The sequence below is a fragment of the Gallinula chloropus genome (genome assembly GCF_964237585.1).
Source record: "Gallinula chloropus genome assembly, chromosome: 5".
Taxonomy (NCBI): domain Eukaryota; kingdom Metazoa; phylum Chordata; class Aves; order Gruiformes; family Rallidae; genus Gallinula; species Gallinula chloropus.
Genome location: NC_140090.1, coordinates 27,640,442 through 27,661,304, shown reverse-complemented (window position 1 = coordinate 27,661,304; position 20,863 = coordinate 27,640,442). Strand labels below are relative to the sequence as shown.

The window sequence follows — 20,863 nt, the reverse complement described above, 5'->3', positions numbered from 1 at the left end:
TGGGGGTGTCCCTGCCCATGGCAGGGGGGGCACTGGGGCAGCTCTGAGGTCTCTTCCCACCCAAACCAGCCTGGGGTTCTGTGAATGTAGCGGAAAGTATAGACAGGGCTTTACTGCCTGCCCCATAAACACCCCGGAGCTGATGTTCCTGATTGCTTTGTGTCCCTCCCCACCCCAAACCATGTTTCATTTCTCTCTGAAATTTGCTTTTCCTGGTGGGTAAGCAGCCATTGGGCATCCTTCCTCTGTGCTGCTCTGAACCTCTGCTGTGTCCTGCTCCCCAGGCTCACACCACAGATCCCCTGTTTCCACCCCAGGCTCAGCTGCTCCGAACCTCTGCCGTGTCCTGCTCCCCAGGCTCACTCCACAGACCCCCTGTTTCCACCCCAGGCTCAGCATGCCCTTCTGCAGCACCACCAGACCCTCCGAGGAATCGCTCTGGAGCTCAAGGCCAGCCTGCAGGGTAAGGTAAGGCAAGCTCAGGCCTTTTCCAAATCATGGGTGGGGTGGGGGGGCGTGGGGGTCTTTTTTTAGCTGCCCTGTGGTCTCCCTTAGGGCATAAAACCAGGCTTTGTGGAGAGAGGTACTTGGGCCATGTAGGGACCTGGCTGCTTGGGAGGGGCAGTGCTGCAGTGTGAGCTAAAAAGAGGAGGGAGTTTCACTCCTTGCACGGTGTGATCCTGCTGATGGGACTTCTGAGAGGCAGGTTTTGCTGCTGGGGCTTCTCTCTGTGAAGGGGCTGGCGCTGTCCTGCATCCGTGCAGGTCTCCTGCCCTGCCGCCTCTGCCCTTGCCGCACGCAGCATCCCCCCGCTTTCCGCCACGTTGGTCACAGGGGTCCATTAAAACCCAGCTGAAGAGCTGAGCTGGGAAGTGCAGAGACCGGGTCGTTTTCATCAGCCGCTCTGCTTTTGTGACCAAAATAGATCTGCTTTGGCCTGGGGCCATTGCCTTGTCCCAGGCATCGACTGTCGCAAATGGGCGGCGGGGCAACATTTTCCATTAGCGAAGAGGAGGACACACGTCTCCGGGTGAGAAGACAGGTCCATAAAGCAGAAATGTTGTAGCAACAGACAACCCCCCCCTCTTCTCTCTCCCTTTCCCTTTAAAAGCGTTGTGTGTTCCTGTTTTCTGCACCTAAAACCCCTGGGAGAGCCTGGCCAGGGCAGCACTTGGTGCCTGTAACAAGAGGCTGCGCTTCGGAAGGGGATGGAGGGTTTCTCAGGGGAGCTGCAGGTGACTCAGTAATGGGGCAGCAGGGGTAGAACTTGCCCAGAAATCTGCGAGGAGGCTTGTGCAAGGTCACCGGTGAGGTGGTGGGTTGTGCCTGGTCTTGAGTGCATGTCAGCTGAAGGTCTCTGCTGTCAACCACCTGCAGCTCCTGTGTGGCTTGGCGAAGGGCTCCCCATAGCCAGCTCCAGGAACAGTGGGGAATGACCTTGCTGGGGATACTGGGTGTCCAGCCAGAGACCAAGTCCCCAGACTGTCTCACACAAGTGTTCTTAACCCCAATCTGCCCAGAAAGTGTGTTTTATTCTCTGGCTTCAGTAAAGACTGAAAGAGCTGGGGGAGTGGCTGAGGGAGCTGAGCTGGAGGAGAGAAGGCTGCGGCCTTCCTGAAGGGAGCAGAAAAACAGGAGGGGAATCGGCTTGTCAAAGGGTAGAGACTGGCAGGACAAGGAGAATGGAATGAAGCTGAAGGAGGGAAGGATTAGATTGTATATTAGGGGGAAGTTCTTTACAGAGAGTGGTGAGGGGCTGGAACATACTGCCCAGAGAGGGGTGGATACCCCGTCCCTGGGGGTGTTCAAGGCCAGGTTGGATGGGGCCCTGGGCAACCTTGTGTAGCTCCAGGCCTGGAGGTTGGTGGCCTTGTCTGTGGCAGGGCGTTGGAGCTCTGTGATCCTTGGGGTCCCTTCCAACCCGGACCAGTCTGTGATTCTATGAAGACGCTTTTCTGAACTAAGTGGTTATTAAAGCATCATTTGGATGAACATCACAACATCCCTCAGCTCCCACCTCTCTCCAGGAAACTCTCCGACCTCATTATTCTGCCTTCCCGTGCTCCCTGTGCAACGTCCCATCCCTTATCCCAGGCCTGTGCCATGGCCCCTCTCTCACATCCACAGGTGGGAGAGGAGCCTGGTGCCCAGCTCTGTGCCAGCCAACAGCTTCAAGCAAGGCGTTGTTGTCCTTTGAAACGCTAACACCCTCTGAGGCTGTGGCATGGACCTCTTGTCCCATGGGATTTTTTCATCTAAACTCAGAGCTGACCCTGTGCATGTGGAACCACAACCATTTTATGAAGAACCTACAGGTGCCAGTGATCCCTGGAAGAGGACTTGGGTTTTGGAGACCACTCGGTGCTGGGAAGCCGCTGCTGCTCCATCTAGCAGCCAGGCGAGTGGGCACTGCTGATGCTGGAGATGCTGCGGGGCAAAAGCAAGGTGCTTGGGTGGGAAGTGTCTGTGCCACGGTGTGACGTGAGGCTGTGGGGCAGTGAGAGGGACGTGCCCACGGGCAGCAAATGATTTCCTGGTTTGACCCTTCTGCTTAATCTGAACTTGAAGGTGAACGAGCAAAACCAGCGGCATCGATCCGGGCTGCAGCTGATGAGCGCCATGCCCTGCGGAGACCTCAGCCCCCGGTCTCAGGTCCCTCCTCACCATTTTTTTCCTGCCTCCTCTTCACGCCTTTCTAAAGCCATCAGTCAGAGAGGGGTCCAGCATGGCACCCCACATGGCCAACCGTGCTGGGGGCGAGGAGTACGCTATGTAGGCACCCGCAGAGAGCTGCCCCGCTGCCTGATGAGCCACAGCTGCCTCTCTGCCACTGGTAAGCCTGGCATCTGCTTGCTGTCGGCTTGGGGGTGTGGAGAGACACGTGCTGAAGGCAAAGGTGTGGTACTGATAAAACCCCATGCTGTGTGCCAGGGGACACATTCCTCGTAGGTAATCTTGGTAGATGACAGACCTCATAGGTTCCTGGTAGATAACAGGGTGGCCATGAGCCAGCAATGTGCCCTGAGGGTTAAGAGAGCCAATGGGATCCTGGGGGGCATCCAGAGGAGTGTGGCCAGCAGGTCGAAGGAGGTGATTCTCCTGCTCTGCTCTGGTCAGGCCCCACCTGGAGGGTGTGTCCAGTTCGGGGCTCCTTGGTATAAAAAAGCCAGGGATCTCCTGGAGAGAGTCCAGAGGAGGCTATGGAGATGGTTAAGGGCCTGGAGCATCTCCTCTATGAGGAAAGGCTGAGTGAGCTGGGGCTGTTCAGCCTGGAGAAAAGAAGACTAAGGGGGGACCTTATTCATGTTTTTCAATATCTTATGTATGGGATGCAGGGGGACATGGCCAGCCCCTTTTCAGTGGTCTGTGGAGACAGGACAAGGGGCAATGGCTGCAAGTTAGAGCATAGGAAGTCCCACACCACCATGAGGAAGAACTTTTACCCAGTGAGGGTGAGGGAGCCCTGGGACAGGCTGCCCAGGGGTGTGTGGAGTCTCCTCTGGAGATATTCCAGCCCCATCTGGACGCCGACCTGTGCAATATGAGCTAGGGAGCTGCTTTGGCAGGGGGTTGGACCCAATGGGCTCTGGAGTTTCCTTCCAACCCCTATGATTCCGTGATTCTGTAATGAAGCTGTGTGAAGAGCCACGGGCCGATTCTCGTGGCTTAGGACATCTGATGTCTTACCGAGCAGCGATGCGGCAGCAATTAATTCAGACTCAGCTTGCCGAGCACCATGTAACTCTCAGCATCTCCACGCTGCTCCCCGGTCTGTGGCTGAAATGCCACACGACCTGGCCAATTGTGTTTCCTTCACCTGTTTGGGAATTAAAACCCAAGCGTAGGTTGGAAGCCGAGAACTTGCCTTAGCTAATAGGTAGGGAGAAGCTCCTTTTTTGGGGCGGGGGAGGGAGTAGGGGGTAAAGATGACGCACCTTCCCTCAACATCTTCCCTGCTTTAGTGGCAGATTTTTCCTGCAGCTGAAAAATCACAAAGCATTTTAATCCAAGTATTGCTTGTTCTGAGCTTTTAATCCAGCTTGCTTTTTCTATCGCCAGAGCGGCCTGAAATGATTTCTCCGCCTGCCTCTCTATTATATAATTATTCAGAAGATTACTCGGGAGCCAGATTGAGCTGGGCATCACTGGGGAAGGGCTGTTAAGATTGGGGGGGCTGTGGGGCTGGAAGATTGGGGGGGAAAGGGATGTCTTTTCCTTCCTTTCTTCACGAAACACTGGAGGGGAAAGCGGCAAGCTGAGCACTTTTGGCTGTGTCTGTTGTTTGCGTTTATGGGTCAGGTTGGATGGGGCCCTGGGCAACCTTGTGTAGCTCCAGGCCTGGAGGTTGGTGGCCCTGCCTGTGTCAGGGGGGTTGGAACTCTATGATCCTTGGGGTCCCTTACAACCCATGCCATTCTATGATTCTATGGAAGGTTGGGATAAAATGTCCCCGTTGCCTGGCTGGTGGCTGGAGAAGTGTGACCCACCTGGGCCAGAGAGGATTTTGGGGTGAAACTCTGCATTTCCATACACCATTTTGGGTGGTTTATGGCTGGACTTGTGTGTTTAATAGCAGCGTGGTGACAGTCCAGCCTTGGAAAGGGCCTGGAATCAGGGCTGTGCTTCTGATGCCACCCGTCCCCGTGTAGAGCCGTACGTGGGGGACACCACTGACAGAGTGCCAGCTCGGGACATGGTGGTGACGTGCAAGAAGGCACGGAGCTGGCCAGATCTGTGCTGTCTCACCACAGCTTGACTTAGCTGGTTGCTTATGGAGCCTTCGGTATTACCCTTAGATAACAAGGCCTCAAGCCCTTGGGTGGTAGGATCCTAGGGTGTCTTGGGTTGGCAGGGACCTTCAAAGGCCACCCAGTCCCACCCTGCACTGAGCAGGGACACCTTTAATTGCAGCAGGTCACTCAGAACTTCATCCATCCTGACCTTGGATGTCTCCAGGGATGGGACCTCCCCCACCTCTCTGGGCAACCTGTGCCAGGGTCTCACTACCCTCAAAGGGAAGAGCTTCTTCCTCATGTCTCATCTGAACCTGCCTTGCTCTAGTTTAACCCATCGCTCCCTGCCCTTACCAACAGCCCTGCCCAGCTTTCCTGTAGGGCCCTTCAAGGACTGGAAGGGGCTCAGATGTTTTCCTTGAGCTTTCTCTTCTCAAAGCTGAACCAGCCCAGCTCTCTCAGCCTGTCTTCACAGAAGAGGAGCTCCAGCCCTCTGAGCATCCTCAGGACAGCTGCTCTGCCGCAGGATCATCACTGAATTTCAAGATGCCAGAGGTAGATGCATTCAGGACTTCCCACTGACTGGGGTGATGAACAGGCCTATCACTGGTGTGACAGGATGGCACCCTTGGAGCTTTGCCATGTGAAGACTCAGGTTGCCAGAAAAATGCAACTTCTGGCTGGCATGACCTGTGAGCTTGAGCTTTGACTGGAGAAGCAAGAGCAAGTCTTGGGCTCTAAACCTTCCTTTTCCTTTTCCCAGACTGAGGATTCTGATGCTGCTGGGCTGGTATGTGTGGAGACCGAGGGAAGGCCAGGAGATGCTTAGCCTGTGGACCGTGGTTGGGTGGGGTGTGGTGGCTTGGAGCTGCTGTACCCTGGGAAATACAGGGCTGGGGCAGGAGGGTCTCCAGCATCAGTCAAAGTCAGTCCATGCCAGGAGCTGTGGCTTGGCTTGCTGTCCTCCACAGGGCCTCAGGGACCCTTCTTGGGCAGACCCTGTCCCCAGATTTGTGCTGAGCTTTAGGTTTGGCAAGTGTCTTTGAAATAAAAGCCCTCAAGAGTTCCGTGTGGCTGTGGTGGGTCGGGCGATGCCCACCTGCAGCCTGCCACACTCTTCCCTCCACCACACTTGGTTCTTCTTTCAAGGACACTGTTTCAGCAGACATCCCTCCCCTCCAATGCAGGAGGCTGGTCTGTTGGCACAGCTGTTGTGCCTCAGCTGGGAGTGGATCACCCTAGGTAGGGTATGACTGGAGCAATGTGTTGGGCATGAGAAAATGATGGGGGCTTTTTTTAGTGATGGAGTGGTTGTAACACATCCCCTTCCTCCGAGGCTCCGGGAGCCAGTGGAGCTCTGGGGTCTGCAGGCAGGGCTTCAGCCTGGTCCGTCCCTCTGCTTCTGCCTGCCTCTGAGACAGATGGTTTAGCACAGCCCATCACCAGCAGCCAAACGTATATTGCTGAAAGCCCTCCTCTCCCTCCCAGCGTCTCCATCCCTAGAGCGGGTGAGCAGGTGCCGTGCTGCCAGTACCCTGGTAGAGCATCTCCAAATTTCCCCATGCATGCAGGCAGCACCCCAGTGCTCATCTTGTACCCGAGCTCCTTTCTCCATCATGTTGAAAGCGTTGGCTGGTTCGCCTTCATCGCCTTGAGGCAACTCGATTTGCTCAGTGGCCTTTAAAAAAATAATAAATTAATAAATAAATAAATAAATAAATCGAAGCCCGCTGCAATGACAAGAAGATCAGCATTGGGTGCATCCCCTTTTCCAGCAAACCAAGGGATTTGGGAGAAAATGGGTCACGTGCTCTTCATCCCATGCCACGTGGTGGCTTTCCCAGGGCCAATGAGGTTCTGAGCCCTCTGCGCCGTACAGGAAAAAAAATCACTGGGGTTTTTTTTTCCCCCTGTAGCATTTTTCATCCTTTCCAAACGTGAAAAGACTGGCCATCTGTCCGGACCCCTCCCTCGCACCAAATCAGCGCTGCACAGAGCCTCTTTGGGGAAGGTAAGAAGAATTTAAGAGGTTGTGTTGGTGGAAGACCACCTGCCGCGGGCAACTTTTCCCAAGGATGAAAACTGGGGAAGAAGCGTGAAATGAGTCGGGTCTGGGGGCTCCAGTTAAAAGAGCTTTGGATGCTTAAGAGCTGACTTAAGTGAGTCTCTCGTAGAGGAAACCTAAGTCTGTGTTGGAGGGAGGTGGGATATCGGGAGAAGTAGACGTGTGGGCAGAGGGATAGCTTGTGCCTCGAGGAGCAGCCATGGGCTCTCCTATGAAATACTTTGCAGGCATTTTGGTGGCATTGGCCAGTACAATCGCTGCTCTCTCTTGTGGTGCCATGCCTTGTTTTTTGCCAAAATCCAGTTGTCCAAAACCAAAGCTGGTATCCCTGGGTCGGGCAGCGCCCGTCTCCGTGCTAACCGCAATATCCAGCCGTTCCTAATTTGCGTGACTTCACGGCAGCGTCTGTGTAACACACTCGGGGTGTGTTACAGGGGTTAATCTTGCCTCGGTCCATAATTAAACCCACAACCTTATTTGATTTAATTTTCACCTTTTGGTTGTGTTCCTATCATCTGTTTTATTTTTCCCCCAGTGCTGGGGAGGTGAGGTCTATAGGGAGGGATACTTTTTACTCCTGGTCTTGCTCAGTTCCCCTTGCAGTTTGTCTTCAGAAGCCCCATTTACTCTGGGTGGTTAAATCTTCCCCGATACCGTCGTGTTCCTCTTGCGTTTTCTCTGGGTTGCGCCATCACCCTACAATTAGAGAAGTGAAATATTGAGTTGCAGATGTTACAGAGGACCCCAAACGCTATTGAAATCGGTGCCAAAATATCACCTTCTCATAAAGAGGAAAATGCCCTTGGACGTGTTGTTCCTGTAGTCTGAGTTTTTGGGGATAATGTCATTTTAAAGTGAGCCGTGTTGGGGAAAAATCTTATTTTATTTGTCAAAAGTCACATCCAGCTTAAAAAAAATCCCCCACAACAGCATCGGTGGATGAAGGGCGCCGTGTTTAAGTTCCCATAAAATGATTGACCTTTGTTTTGACAGATGCAAAGGCAGATGCTAGCCTGCATCTTGATACTGAAACTGAACCCTGAAAATCAGCGGGGTTTGGGTGGTTTTTTATTTCCCCCCCCCCACGCCCCTCCCAATATCTGGGGGTTTGTTTTTAATGCGGAATTCCGAAATAACTGGGTAATACTTCTGCAGCTTTTCACCTCAGAGTTTCCCCTTCTTTTGGGGATCAATTTGTATCAATGTATTTGTTGTTCTCGGACACAAAAACAAATTTGGAATTCTTGCTCCTTGAGAAACAGCCCTTAAAAACCACCCCAACACTGTTCTTTGTACCTCGCCGAATTCAGGGGACGTTTCCCTCTGAAGGAAGCCTATTGTTTTGGTGTGGTGGTGGGGGTGGAAAAGGGCTAAGGATGGAGATAGAGGGGAGCTGAACCCCCTCTTTGCATGATTTCAATGTTCAGGTTGCGATGGGTGCAAATGCTGCTTTTGAAATGCGTCGGAGAAGCTGTTGGGGTTTTTAGGGCAAATACAAATGCTGTCAGGATCGGTGGCGTGGGTTGCGCAGAGCAGACCTGGCAAAGCAGCTCCGTGGTGGCCAGCACCCATCAGAGTGGATGCGCCTGCATGGGGAGATGCCCCCCACCTTGCAGGATGCTCTTCTGGGTAGCTACCGGTGATGCTTTGTACCCGCTGTGGTTTGGTGGTCCCAAGACCACCAGCGTGGCTTCCTGCAACGATGGGGCTCCTACCTGGCACGTTGGATCAAGCTCAACCCCTTCCAGCTTCGGCTCCAATCTGGCGGAGCAAAGGATGCTTCGGGATGTGCTGCACTGGGTGGCACCTCTGGCTTGTAGCCCCCCATTCCTGCAGCACAAGGGTGGGTGGCTTGAGTTTGGCAGGCCTCTGCTGCTGCTTGGTGGCCAGTTGAAATGGAAAGTGAATTTCAGTGCTTCCCCAATGAGTGAGGGCTGTCCCCATCCCTGGAGCGAGCTTTTCCCCAGCTCCTCGCTGCACGCATCCTTCCTGGCACTGCGGCAGCACGCACACATGCGTATCTGGTTTAACATCTTCATTTTATTCAGGCTTTACCATATCAGCTGGCAGCACACAGTGAGTGCCAGCACAAGGCATCCTGCTAACACCAGACCCACTGCAGCCCTCAGATGCACCGGGGTACCACCCACCCACAGCAGAGGCAGTTCGGGGTGTTGGTGGCGCATCCCGCCCAGGGTTTTGGCAGAGACCTGCAGCCCTGCAGGGATGGGACCACTGCAGTGGCCGTGCCCTTGCAGACACGGCCAGGTTTGGGGACAGCGATGGTTGTGGTCCCTTCCCTGGCAGCCCCAATTCCCAGCTAAGCACAGTCAGCGGTTCCCTCGCTGGTGCGTCTGCGTTTTGCTCAGTGTTTAGACCCGAGGTTACAGAGGACCTACCATGGGGAGAAGGATAGAGGAGAAGGCGGCTCTCCTTGATTTTAATCGGGGTTGAGGTTTAGCTGAAGTGAAAACAGATCCGGAGTGACAGTTTTGGAGCCTGCTGTCAGGGTCTGAGCGCAGCGCGGCGGCGATCCACCCCCAGCCGCCGAGGGCCCCCGTCCTCCTCCTCCTTCTCCTCCTCCTCACTGGCCGAAGTCAGGGAGAGCTGCCACCGCTGAGCGCAGGACAGGGGTGATGCAGCCGGGCTCCACCGCCGGCACAGCCACCGGATGGCTTTGTCACACGTCGCCCTGCATCCTCCTTCCTTGCGGTGCTTTCGGCTGAGGGCAACGCCAGGCAAGACATGACCCTGTGGTGGCCATTGAGCATGGACTCCCTTCCTGCCCTGTCTTCCCCAGCACCGTGCAAATGGGTGCTTGAAAAAGGAAGGATGGGGTTAGCGCTGCACCCCGATTGATCTGCTCTGTCCTGACCAGGCGATGCTGGGTTGCTTCTCCAGGGCAGGGAGAGACCCCCAGGGTCTCTCTTCCGCTGTCTCCCAAAGAGCAGCTGCAGTGGAAGTCATGGAGAAGATCCAGCCCTGAGCCTGAAGGGCTGGGATCTCTGGGTCCAGGCTGGGATCTCTGGGTCCAGGCTGGTCATGGCTCAGTCCCCAAGCATTTCTAAATGTGGAGGGGACCCAGCCAGTGCCTTATGTCTCCATTGTGGGGTGTTGGGGGGGAGAGGAACAGAAAGACCTGCCTGTTCCCCCACCCCTGTATCAGGAGAGGCCAGGACTTTGCCCCAGGTGCTTTGAAAAATGTGGTGGCATTCAGGAGAGTAGCCCTGAGCCCCTCACCTCCCATTCCGCGCAGCCTGGTATCTGTCTGGCATCTGTCTGCCATCTACTTGTTGGGGTTATTTTTAATTAACTCATCAGCTAAATCAGTTGGGTTTTGTAGAGACTTGAGTGTGGTGAAAATAAAGCTCTCCTCACCCACCTTGACCCAGCACCTCCTGTTTTCTCCCCCAATGTCGGTCTGTCTGTCCAACAGTGCCTGGACAGACCCCTCCAGGGCAGCCCATGCCCTGTGAGCTTTCATCCCTGTTTCCAGGGATTAGAGAGAGAAGTGGAGATGGGATGAGATAAGGCAGTAGATTGCTTCGCTCTCGGGATGAAGGGATTTGTGGACTGCCCCCAGATCAGTAGATTGAAAACGGAGGGAAATTATTGGGATGATGCTGCCTGCAGGATTAAAGCCAGGGCAAGAGGAGAATGAGGAGGAGGGGGGAGGTCACAGATCAGGGGGAGCATGCTGCTATGAGCTGCAGGAGGATGCTCCTGACTGCATCCTCATCTGTTCCAGAGGATGCACTGGAAGCAGCCGTCCCACAGCCCCAGGTCTCTGGGATGCCCAAACAGGCATGCAGCGTGATGGGCCAAGCTGGAGAGAGGAATTTGGGGCCAGGAGTCCACGTCCCCACTGGATCAATAAAAAATGGGGGGGGGGGGGGCATGTTTGGTGCCTGCTTTGCAGGCATCATGGCCATGCAGGTGTCTGTGCAGCAGCGGCGTGGGAACAGTTCAGGCAGAAGTCTTCTGTTGGTAAAATCCATCTGGCTCTTTCAGGTGGATGGCTTTTCCGAGGTGTTGGATAAGGCTGTGGGATCCCCGGCACAGCAGCAGGGTGAACGCACTTTTCTGTTGCTCCCTGCTTTCCTGAGGCCCCAGAGGTGCTCTCCTCTCAGCTGTCCCCCCAGTTAAAAGGATGCTCAGAGGTCTGTGCAGAGCTGGGTCCTCTCGCTTCCAAGCTGCTGGAGGACAAGTTGCTTGTCCTTCAGGGTCTGCACAGCTTCCCGTCATCTCTCCTCCCTCATGAGCAGCTGGTGTGCCCCTATGGCCATGAGCATCCTTTTCTGGGTGTCCTTTGGCCTTCCCCTGGCACATGGGAGGCTGCTATTTGGAGGGGCTGTGGTGGCATCCTTTGCGCAAGACACGGGTCCTTGGGAGATGGCTCGCAGCTCCGGCAGAGCATCTCCAGGGCATCTGTCAAGGCACATCCTGGTGCCAAGCGGCATCTCCTGGCTCATGATCCTTGGCTTCTGATTGAGGAAAAAAGAGGCTGAATAGGGTCCATCCCTAAAGCATGGCTGGCCCTGGGCATAGCACAAAGTCAAGGTTGTATGTTCAGTTGTTGGACGGAGATGAGCTTTATTTGCAAATATGCAAATGTTTGTGAGATTTAAACAGTGATGACTGGCAGAATGACATTGTCACTAGCAGAATGACATTGTCACTGGCAGCACACAGCTGTGGGGAACTGCCTGACCTGGTGCTTTAAGCCCCTCACTCAGGACCCCACACAAAGCCTTGGTTCCTCCAGTCCTTCCTGTGGGCCATGTTTGTTGACCTCAGGGACCTGAGGGTCCTCTCTGCTGGCTGGATCTGCAGTGAAGACTCCCTTGTGTCATTCTTGGTTTCAGTTGTTGCTCCTGTCCCTTTTTGGGTGGATGGGGAGCTCTTCCTCTGTTTCTGTGCACTTAGTTACACCTGGCCAAGCTCAGCTTGCCCCGGCCAGCAGCTCAGCACCACGCAGCCCCTCACCCACTCACTCCTCCTCCCTCCGGTGGGATGGGGAGGAGAAGTGGAAGAAAAAAGTAAAACTCGTGGGTTGGGGTGAAAGGAAAGGGGAAATAACTCAGGAATACTAACAGAGTAATACTCAGAGCAGTGATACATAATGGATTTGCTCACCGCCTGGAGCCTGGTGCTCAGCCCATCCCCTGCCAGCCTTCCCTTTATATACAGAGCATGACGTCAGGGTTTGGCCTATCCCTTTGGCTAGTTTGGGTCAGCTGCCTTGGCTGTGTCCCCTTCAGCCTTGCTGAACTGTGACTTAGTTTGTCCCCTTTGCCAAGCTCATTTTGGCTTCTCACTTTGCTCTCCAGTACATTGGCTTCCCCACCTGGGCGCTCACTCAGCAGTCTAACAGCGGGGACACTGATAAATGGGGTTTTTTTGGGGGTGGTGGAGCATTTCCCAGTCACCTTCAAGTGGTTTGAATTTGAAGCTTCCCAGGCTGTTTCAGGACGATGCCATATAGGACCTAGGAGCAGCCTCATTACTGCTGCCACCATACTACCCAGGTAGGATGTTATTCCATCCCAGGGGTGTTTATTGCTGGTACTTGAGGAAATGTTGGGTGAGCTGCCCCAACTCCTCCACATCACATGGGTTTCTCCAGCGCATCTGCATTGGACAGAGATCGAGGCAAAGCTTGGTCCTTGCTGGTCCATCAGCAGCTCCCCTGGGGCCCTCCTACCTACCCTCTGCAAAAAGTTGTATTGGGCATGGAAGGACAGCCAGTATTTCAGGAAAGAAACTTTAATGGATAGTTTTTATCTGTTCTTTAATCTGCTGACAGAGGAAGAATTACAGAATCATTGAATCTTTAAGGTTGGAAAAGACCTCTAAGGTCATCAAGTCCAACTGTCTGTCCAATATCACCATGTCAACTAAACCAAGCTGTGCCCAAGGAGACAGAGTGACTTTATTATCCCAAGAAATGTTATTTTTCTCATCACACAGAGTCTTGAGCCCACTCAGCACTTGCTAAAGGCTCACAGACATCTGAAGATACTCTTGGTCACTGAGTTGTGATGGACCCAGGCGAGTGGTGCAGAGAGTGTTGGCTCTCATCACCTCACAGGGCAAAATTTCTGCTGTGCCTGAGTGGTTTGGCATTCACTGGAAATACTATTTTTATTGGAAAATTGTTGCAAAAGTAACTACCAGGGGGAATGGGAGGAGGCTGAATGGAAGCATATTGTTCTTGCCCGCTCACCCCAGCCTTCCAAAAGCACCTTGAGTTCACTAGGAAGGTCCCTTCTCATTCCAGGCAGTGTTATCTCAGCTTGTCCAGGCAGCTGGTTTTACAGGTTCACTGATTTTGCTTAGGGTCCCACACTCAACAAGCCCTGGAACCAGTCCAAACAGGGTTTTCTGGTAGCCTGCTCCCACTGAACTGAATTTCCCCCTCCCTTGCTTGTCAGACCTCTGCTAGAAGCAGCTGATGTGAATGAATGGAAACGCTGCATCCTGCAGATCTCTGCTCAGGTGCAGCTTCCTAATTTCCCCCTAAACCTGGTAATTAGCATAAGCCTCCAAGCTTGATGCCATCTGCAGAGGTGCTGTTGTCCAACCGGCCTCCACTGTGGGATAAATTCATTGCGTGCAAGACCTTCCCCCTGGGGTGGGATGGGTAGGGAGGATCTGAGGCTTTGCTCACTACTCTTCACACAAAGGGTTGCAGTAATGGCACCGCCATTGCACCAGAACCAGTCCTTCTCCTCGGACCGGGCTCGCCTTGGAGCCAGCAGAGGCTGATGTCATCTGACACGCGGGGCCCGATTCTCTTTTCACGCATGGCTGAGGATCCCTGCACCAGCCTTGCAGGGTTGTGCTTCTGTGGGCGGCTGATGATGGCCTTGCATTAACTGTTGTGGTGCAGTAGGGTGTGATGAACCTCATGGTGCTCAACGGAGGAGCCGGGACTCGTACTGGACATCCTTCCCTGGGTTTACAGAGTCCATGGGCTGGAGCCAAGGGGTTGTTCTGCTCTTCCTTGTAGAGACTTGCCAGTTTTCCTTGCTTTGAGTGACAGGTCTGTGCTGGAGGTATGTGGTGCTGTGTTTCTGTTCTTGGTTTGTCAGTCAGACCATAAATCAGAGGCTCATCGAATGCGTTAGGTTGGCAGGGACCTTGAAAGGCCACCCTGTCCCCACCCTGCAGTGAGCAGGGACACCTTTAGCTAGAGCAGGTTGCTCAGAGCTTCATCCACCCTGACCTTGGATGTCTCCAGGGATGGGGCCTTCCCCACCTCTCTGGGCAACCTGTGCCAGGGTCTCATCACTCTCAGAGGGAAGAGCTTCTTCCCCATGTCTCATCTGAACCTGCCCTGCTCTAGTTTAACCCATTGCCCCTCGTCCCATCGCTCCCTGCCCTTACAAACAGTCCTGCCCAGCTTCCCTTCAGGGACTGGAAGGGGCTTGGAGATCTCCCTGAGCCTTCTCTTCTCCAGGCTGCACCAGCCCAGCTCTCCCAGCCTGTCTTTGTAGGAGAGGAGCTCCAGCCCTCTGAGTATCCTCATGACCTCCTCCTTGGCCCCAAATCTGGACACAAATTGCTCTGAAATGCATGAAACCCCACTGAAAACCTACGAATGTGAGGTGGGTTCAGCAGAGTCAAATGAGGGTGGTACAGGTGAAGCCCAGAGCAGGTTGCAGAGCCTGCTGCCAGCCTGTGGGTGCACCAGATGAAGTAGAAACCCAAAAGAGAGCAGGGAATTTCCTGGAGAAGATAGGAGGCTTAGCAAAGCTTTGGGTTGGTTTGGGAGCAGAGATGTGTGTTTGGCTGGGATGTGGCTGAGCCCACCTCAGTGTGACATGGCTGGAGCGATGGGCTACCGTGTCAGTTGCACCTGAACTCCGGCTAATACCAAATCCAAGAGCCAACATCTCTCCCTGGAAAGACCATCCAGTGTTAAAATAAGCTACCCCTGGTCTCCAGAGGGCAAAGGATCTGGGCAGAAAGCCACACTGATGTGAAGTGTGGTAGAAAGCTATTGTTTGGAAATAGAGAAGAGCAACCAGGAGTTGAAGCTGGCAAAGAGGTTGGTGGGAGAAGCAGGAGTTAGCCAACCATCTGAAGCAGGAGTTAGATGACCATCAGAAGCGCAGAGGCAGCAAACAAGGCAGCAGGAGGTTGTTCTGCTGAACTTGTGGGCAGAGGAACCAACAGAAAGGGGGGAGCAGAGAGTCCAGGTATTGCAATAGTAATTAGGGTGATTGGTATAGAGATGATTGAGACCAGAAGAGCCCTCTGGCGCACACAGGCGAGAGCAGGGGGGAGCATGGAGCACATGGCCATAAGGAGCCAACGAGTGAGATCCTGGGCCATGAGTGGAGACATCTCTAGGAGCAGGTGACCAAGGACAAAGCTTCCAGAGATCACAGAATCACAAGATTGGAAGAGACCTTGAAGATCATCAGGTCCAACCATTCCCCTCCTATGCTAAACCATATCCCTAAGTACCTCATCAACCCTTTTTTTGAACACATCCAGGGATGGTGACTCAACCACCTCCCTGGGCAGCCTGTTCCAGGCCCTGACAACTCTTTCAGTAAAACTTTTTTTCTAATATCCAATCTAAACCTGCCCTGGCACAGCTTCATGCCATTTCCCCTTGTTCTATCTCCTGTCACCTGGCTGAAGAGACCATCACCCACTTCTCTACAACCTCCCTTCAGGTAGTTGTAGGTGGTGATAATGTCTCTCCTCAGCCTCCTCTTCTCCAGATGCCCACTGTGGGGGCAAAAGCAGGGTTATTTGTTTCCTGTGAAAAACCAAGGGTGGGAAGGATGTGAGGATGTACTGCTAGCTGATGAACCTGGTGCATGGCATGGGGGTGTCTCCATTTTCTTTTGGATTGAGATTTCTAAACAATGAATTTCCTCTGGAGCTGGAGAGCGAGCAGAGGAAAGGTCAACCAAAAGGACTACAGCCTGTGGAAAATGGCAGTGTATGGAAGTGCAGCTTTACTGTGAAACGCTGATGCATGTCACTCACGTAGATGGTGCTACTGACCTCCCCCAGCTTCATCTTCTGACAGCTGAAGGCTGCTGGTGGCTGACATGTCTCCATCCACAGCCTGGGTTTAAGGGAATGCTTGACTTTGTGTGTGGCTTTTTTTCCTTCTTGTCGCTCCTTCCATCCCCATCCTGACCTGGCCAGGCTGTGTGGTCATCCTGATCCTGAGCTGGCTGATCCACGGTGCAGCTAAGACGTGATGCTGAAAATCGCCAGATTAGGTGCTAATGGCAGGATCAAGCTGAGTGGGGAGAAAGCTCCTGCTTAGGCAGGTGGGCAGGTGGTGCTCCTTGGGAGAGCAAGCTAGGAACCCTGGGAGCCTGGAGTGCATCAAGAGGAGCGTGGCCAGCAGGTCACAGGAGGGGATCACCCTTCCCCTCTGCTCTGCCCTGGTCAGGCCCCACCTGGAGTGTTGTATCCAGTTCTGGGCTCCCTGGGATAAAAAAGACAGGAATCTTCTGGAGAGAATCCAGAGGAGGCTACAGAGATGATTAAGGGCCTGGAGCATCTCCCCTGTGAGGAAAGGCTCAGTGAACTGGAGAAAAGAAGACTAAGGGGGGACTTTATTTATGTTTATAATATCTTAAGTATGGGATGCAGGGGGAATGGGCAGCCCCTTTTCAGTGCTCTGTGGGACAGGACAAGGGGCAATGGCTGCAAGTTAGAGCATAGGAAGTTCCACACCAACATGGGGAAGAACTTTTACCCAGTGAGGGTGAGGGAGCCCTGGGACAGGCTGCCCAGGGGTGTGTGGAGTCTCCTTTTCTGGAGATATTCCAGCCCCGTCTAGACGCTGACCTGTGCAATATGAGCTAGGGAGCTGCTTTGGCAGGGGGTTGGACCCGATGGGCTCTTGAGGTCCCTTCCAACCCCTATGGTTCTGTGATTCTGTCAATGTCAGAAAAGCAGCTTCTTTCCCGGCTTCCCCTGCTTTTCCCTACGTTTAGCCCATCTTTCAGCCTCCAAGGGTCAGAAAATGCTGGCCCAAGTAGCGTGAAGGTCAGAGGTGTTGAGACGTCTCCTCCCTCGCAGTGGAAAACCTTGCCTTGAGTGATGGTGTACTTTCTGGCCAAGACAGTAATCCCCAAGGTGAAAGTCCGCCAGCCACCTTAGCAATCAGCTGTGCCAGAGTGTGTCGGGGTGTGCTGAAGGACATGGAAGCTTCATGGTCCTCTTTAACACCTGGCTTTCTGCTGGTGTGTCTTCTGAAACACCACAGTGCCTGGGAAGCCTGTTGGATGTTTTTCAGGGTGCCATTGCCGTTGAGTAACCTCTGGGATGCTCGTGGCTGGTGGCACAGTATCCCCGGACAGACCGGTACCCTGCCCACCCTGCTCTTTACCTGCACAGGTCAGCAAGGGCTCTTGGTCAGCTGGGCTTGAAGGCGTTGGAGTTTATCAGCCTGCATTGACCAAACCTGTCAAGAAAGTGTGACTTTTGGTGTTTTGAGGCCGTGTGATGGGTGAGGGGGAGGATGGACACTTTGAGTTTGGTGCCTGTGAGCTTTCCATCCAAACCTTTCAGGGAGAGGATGGGTTGTGGGACGTTTTTGCACTGAGTTGTTCTCTCTGTTCATTTTTGGACAGCTTGAACAAAAACGTTGGTGTCCCTGCAAACAAATAGCCGTAGAGAGCCATGGAATTTCGCACAGATGAGATGAGATCTACCAAAGAAAGCCTACCTCATCCATCTGTCTTCTCACAGGACCGTCCATCCCAGAGGCACCAGGGTGACTTTAGTGTGGATAAGAGCAGATAAGACCACACATAGTTGGGGTCTGTGGGCGATAGCGATGCTACACCAAAGCAAGAGAACAATTTTGTGAGGGAGCTTGTTTATCAGAGCCTCAGCCACCTTCTCCAAAACGCAGGCTGCTGCATCCTGGGGTGGCAGGGGCTGTCCCGGGGGAGCTGCCCCCCTTTTCCCCCCAACCTGTACCGGCAGCAGATGCCTTGGCTCTCTGTTGGGCATTTGTAGAGGAGGCGTAGGCAGCGTTTGCTGGAGCTGCGCCGCAGGACTCGCTGGCGCGTGGCTAACATGCCCGGGGAGCCCAATGGATGTACGGGAGGAGGAAAAGGAGGAGGAGGAGGGCTGGCAGCAGCAAGTGCAGAGCCAGCGATGGCTCCCGGTCTCTGCAGCAACTGAGCTCAGCCAAGCCCCTGCTGTCACCCACCCGGAGGGGGCTGGAGGCATCCCAGCATCCGCTTGTCCACCTCCCCTGTAGAAACCAGGCTGGAGAACAACATCCAGCCCAGAGCTCGGTCTCCCTCCCCCTGTTGTGCTTCATGTGCTGTTTCCCGTTTGGGAGATGATGGCGGTTTTAAGTTAATTGAAGATAGTGTGTTCAGAATTCCCCTAACTAGATGATTTTGCTCAAATTTTAGGAAAGTGTTGGTATTTCTGGGGTATCAGCAAGGGCATCAGCTTAAGCAATTTTTCCAACCCCTGAAAATCTGGAAAGGAGAAAAATCAGAGTGTTTGCACATGGGGAACAGGAGTCTTTCTGCTGTTCTGGGCTACCATTTTCCTTCCTGTTCTCCCTTCTCCTCCTGGGTTTCTGGTGCCTGAGCTGCTTTTTCAGACACAGGGAATTCTCAACATATTAAGGACATTTCCTGGGATTTAATATGTTTAATCTCAAAGCCAAGGGTGAGGGAAGAGCCAAATTGCTCTCAGCACTGGCAGTACCTCCTCCGAGCATCCTCCCTCACCCTGGTGCAAAGACATTCAGCTGCTCCCCACACTGGCCACGCGTGGGAGGATGCTGCTCCGGTCCTCCACCCATGGTTGTTCAGCCTCCTCACTTGGCTCACTGTGTGACTTCCATTTTGCGGGCCAAACTTGGCAATTTTGTCTCCTAACCTGGAGTGTTGTGTCCAGTTCTGGGCTTCCTGGTAAAAAAAAGCCAGGGATGTCCTGGAGAGAGTCCAGAGGAGGCTACAGCGATGGCTAAAGGCCTGGAGCATCTCCCCTGTGAGGAAAGGCTGAGTGAATTGGGGCTGTTCAGCCTGGAGAAAAGAAGACTAAGGGGGGGACCTTATTTATGTTTATCAATATCTGAATTATGGGATGCAGGGGGACATGGCCAGCCCCTTTTCAGTGGTCTGTGGGGACAGGACAAGGGGCAATGGCTGCAAGTTGGAGCATAGGAAGTTCCACACCAACATGGGGAAGAACTTTTACCCAGTGAGGGTGAGGGAGCCCTGGGACAGGCTGTCCAGGGGGGTGTGGAGTCTCCTTTTCTGGAGATATTCCAGCCCCATCTGGACGCCAACCTGTGTGACCTGTCCTAGGGACCCTGCTTTGGCAGGGCGTTGGACCTGATGGGGTCTGGAGGCCCCTTCCAACCCCTGTAATTCTGTGATTCTAGTTGCACCTCCTTTGCACTGGGTCCGAGTTGGGCTCTGGATCGACTCTATCCGTTGGACTGGAAGTAACAGTGTCCTCAGGGCTTTCAAGTAGATGGACAAAGAAGCCATTTAAAAGCTGCTGTGAAATAGGCAGAATGCAGTGGTGAAGAGGAAGGGTCTGAGATGGGTCTCTCTCTCCAGGCAGGGAATGCTCTGAAATGCTCAAAACGGCTTTGGGGGGATAATTTTTTCCCAGGCCTTTGTCTGTGAAGAACGAGGGCTGTGGGTGAGGCACGTGCCCAGGCTCTATTGTTCCCAGCCTTTCCATTGAGATGAGAGGATGAACCCCCATATATAAAGGACTTACCTTTCGCTAGTGCGATTAAGAAAAGGCCAATGGAGCTTTCCCGCTCACCGGAGCGTGAAGCGTGTTTAATTTAATAATGCTGATAAATCTTAAAGCCAGGAGCATTTGGCTAACACATGACCCACTTTTTCAATCAATTGGAAACATTTACATAACAGCCTGATGCAGGGTTCCTCCCACGCGGGATGTAGGGGCCGGGGATGGCAGAGACACCCCCACAGTGCGTTTTGCCTCCGTTAGGGCGTTTGCTGAAAGGAAAACGACAAATTTGGTCGGTATTTATAGTGTGCAAGTTATGACCCGCCTCACCAGGACTGCCAGGTCTCCAGCAAGGATGTGCTCACCAGCCCAGGTGGGTTTTGGGGATCCATCACCCCAGCCTGCTCTGGGTCCCCCCCGTCCTGCTGTGGGTGACACCCTGAGCTGTACCTTCCCCGTGGTGACATGCAGGGTGGGTACTGCCTCTGCAAGTGGTGGGAGCCACCACCTGCAGATACGCCTTGACCATTGGTTGTGAATACCCCCTGCCTTCCTCTGGCCCTGAGGATACTCTTGCATCGGGAAGGGGAGCTGTACCTTTGCACCAGCTTCATGGCTTGTGTTCCCCATGGCGTGGCTAGATTGCTCCTGGGATGGGATATCCCTGGGGATGGCTGTCCTCTTGTGAGGTGAGAGCATCTCTTTGGTGTAGACGCTTTGTCTCCTGGCACGTGAGCACACCAGCACCGCTGACCTCCAGGAACCGTCCCGTCCCTGCTTTTCGGCATCGCGGCGTCACACCAACGCGACCAGTCATTGATTTTCCTTTATACTTTCCATGCAGTGGGCTCGGTCTTGAAAGTTCCTGGTCTTGCATGTTATGCTACCCCTTTCCATTACTCTGGTCCTCAAGGTTGTCCACTTCCTCCTCTGTAATATCCTCCTCCCCACAACACACTTGACACCTCCAACACATTTCATTTCATTTCATTTCTCATCGTTCGTGTGGGGGTTTTACTTGTGGCCTCAAGGTCTGTGTTTGCACATAGACTGTGTGCAGCCTCATTCCCTGCAAGCTGGTCTCCGGTGAGCTTGGTTGGGAACACCATCTCCCTGCTAACCACGTGGGGTTTATCAGTGGGGGTTTCTTAATAACCTCTTGGAAGAGGTTTTACACCAAACCCGTTTCCCGGCCATGACTTGCGTGTTTCTGCATCTTTACACATCCCATCATAGAATCACAGACTGGTCTGGGTTGGAAGGGACCCCAAGGATCACAGAGCTCCAATGCCCTGCCACAGGCAGGGCCACCAACCTCCAGGCCTGGAGCTACACATGG

At 53.7% G+C, this 20,863-nt stretch overlaps 1 protein-coding gene across 1 annotated transcript in view; it reads left to right on the top strand.

Annotated features, from left to right (window-relative positions):
- The first annotated feature begins 427 nt into the window (after positions 1–427).
- The window catches only part of PCBP3 (poly(rC) binding protein 3), a 44,401-nt gene continuing 23,965 nt past the window's right edge, over positions 428–20,863 (top strand). The window contains exon 1 of the mRNA XM_084264766.1: positions 428–468. The gene's annotated coding sequence lies outside the window, so the exon portion shown is untranslated. The remainder of the gene's footprint in view (positions 469–20,863) is intronic.